This window comes from Acanthisitta chloris, unplaced genomic scaffold, assembly GCF_000695815.1.
Source record: "Acanthisitta chloris isolate BGI_N310 unplaced genomic scaffold, ASM69581v1 scaffold8431, whole genome shotgun sequence".
Taxonomy (NCBI): Eukaryota; Metazoa; Chordata; class Aves; order Passeriformes; family Acanthisittidae; genus Acanthisitta; species Acanthisitta chloris.
The window spans coordinates 39331-42226 of record NW_008656482.1 but is presented as its reverse complement, the minus strand read 5'-3'; positions in this window follow the sequence as shown (position 1 = coordinate 42226).

The window sequence follows — 2896 nt, the reverse complement described above, 5'->3', positions numbered from 1 at the left end:
GCAGTGGCAGCAGTGGCAGCAGTGGCAGCTCGGGCAGGAGCGCTCGGCGCTGCTCGCAGCTCATCGCGGGATGCTCCGCAGGGCGATGGGCAGTGCGGCCGGAGATGTCTCAGCTGAGGGAAGTTCGCTGACGAAAGTGCTGCCTGTGGTGGGAGTGGGTGTGGAGCTCTGCTTCCCCTCCTGCCAGCCCCACCAGGCTCGCCTGGCATCCCTAGGAATGCGGGGGGCATTTCCAGGCACCTCCTGCCTTAGCCTAGCCTTCCTCTCGTCTCTCTGCGCCTTCCAGGAAAGACACCCCTCCCGTCAAAGCTGTTGAGTCCCAAAGGAAAAGAAAAGCTACAAACCAAAAAGGGCAGCCCGGGAGGTTTCCCTGCAACACAGCCTGGTATGCCAAGGGGGCTCGGTGAGGGATGAGGAGACTGAGGGGCTCAGTCTCCCCCCACTACCTTCAAACATCACCTGCCCGACCCTAGGAACAGACCTCCTTGAAGAGATTTTCATAGAATCATAGAATAATAGAATCAACCAGGTTGGAAGAGACCTCCAAGATCATTGAGTCCAACCCTACTGTGGTCACTAGCCCATGGCACTAAGTGCCACATCCAGTCTCAGCTTGAAAACCTCCAGGGATGGTGAATCCACCACCTCCCTGGGCAGCACATTCCAATGCCTGAGCACTCTCTCCCTAAAAACATCTCTTCCTAATCTCCAACCTAACCCTCCCCTGGCAGAGTTTGCTTTCTGCAGGAAGAGAGGAGAGACACTGTAACTCTGGCAGTTAGAATGAAAACTCTCAGAAGGAAGCTCTGTGCTGCACAGCAGCACTTTGCCTCGGCTCTGTGCCCGCCTGGGAAAGCAGAGCTGCTCCAGGATTTGCGGGAAGAGCCAGAGGAAATGTTGTTTGTGGCTGTCTCATCCCGTTCTGCTGAGCAGTGCTGCCAGGAAAGAGCATGTGTGATCCCACCCTGAGGACAGGGCAGCCAGCAGCTGCTGCTCTGCACCTTCCTGCTTACCTCTGTCAGCCAAGAAACTGTGATGTTTTCACTGTGAAGCTCAGATTTATGTTTTGCTTGCTTTCTTTCCACTCTGTTTCCCTTTTCAATACAACTTGTGTCCCAAGCAGATCTAACAAAGGCATTTGCAACGAGGCCCAGAGGTATTTTCTTGAGAAGGAAGTCCAACACCCTGGACAACATATTCCTTTGAAATACTTCTTTGTGAACACCTGGCAACTGGACAACATATTCCTTTGAAATACTTTTTTGTGAACACCTGCCAGATTTCACAGAGGCACCTTGGCCATGCATTTTTACAGGTCACTAGTGAGTGAAATAGGATGGTGGCTGCATAATTCAAAAGGAAGGTGTGAACAGGAAAACAGGTGCTTTAAATTCTTGGGAATTCTCTTGTATTTGCTTAGGGCAGTGAGCTCAACATGGGACAGGAACATGTTGAAAAGGGTTTGGTGAAGACTCGAGTCTCCACAGGGAGTGACTCAGTTCCATGTGCATCAGAACCAGGTGCTGTAGTTTCAGCTCAGTGCAATCCCCTTGCTAACAGGTTGAACCCTTGAACTAGGCTGTTTTCCTACCTGAGGCCTTGCAGGAGATATCCAGACGTGCCTGACCATCCTGTCCCTCTGCACCCACCTTTACTGTCCTGTTTTTCCCCAGGAACCAACACCACTGACACCTCACACGCAGCAGCTGAGCCCCATGATAGCAGGTCTGTGCCTGGCTCAGCTGGAGCCACTGCCTTTATCTTCCTCTGACATCCCTTCCCTGCACTGCAGATATCATGCCAAACAGATGGTGATGGCAAAAAAAGAGCATGTATGGGGGAAGCCTGACGTGTACTGCTCCGTGCTAGGTGCAGGGCTGGAACAGTGTGAGGTTTCCAGTAAAATCAGCCAGCAAAAACAAGGGTTGAGCTGTCAGAGTTGCTCCAGGCTTTCCACAGAAACTCACACTCAGCTCCCTGCCCACTCCCACTGGCACCAGCCTGGGACATCACCGACAGCTTCCAAAACCTTCTGGGTCTGCCTGGGCTGAGCAGGAGCTGCAGGGCTTGGCACCAGGATGGCTAAGTAGGATTGAGGCAGGTATCCAGCTTCCTTTTCCAGGTATTTATCAGGAACACTCATATTCCTAAATTCTTGCATGGATTTTCTTTCTTCTCAACTCTATTTTTTTCATAAACCAAGTTGCATGTGAAGGCATTGAGAAAACAAGTGAGTGCTGAGAAAGAATTTGTTGAACAGCAGATCTGAACGTTGCTAGGACATACCTAAAAGCTGATTCCTTCCTGAAAACAGCATAAAACATGACGAGGGAACAGCAGGCAGTTGAATTCACAGACTATCCTTCAGAAACAATCACCATTTATTACTAAATGTAAATAAAATCCCAGAGAGGCTTCGGGAGCTTTAGCATTCTGTACAGGACAAAGATAGGGTAAGCAGCTGACAACATAAACATGACTTTTCCAGTCTCTCTGGTGACAACACCAGAGAGGATATTTAGCAGTTGCATTGCTGTGTCTGTGAGTGATGTTCTCATTGCCTTCCTCTCTTTGGAAAGCAGAAGTAGCTTCTTTACGTTAGTAGATTAGGAGATGCCCAACCCACTCATGGCTTTATCTTCCTGTAGGCTGAACAGAAACATAAACTGCAAAGAATTTAGGTCTGATCCAAGAAAAAAAAAAAAAGCACTGAAGATAGAAAAATCAACATTTCATTGAAAGTTTTACTATGACTTCCTAAAAGAAATGAGCTCCTAATGCTGCAGGACAGGGAATTCAGTGTTTTGCTTTCAGCACAGTCCTCCTGCAGCTGGCACAGTTGTGTCCACAACCCTCTGACACTGCAGCCAGACATTCCTGAGAAATGAGTCGCTTG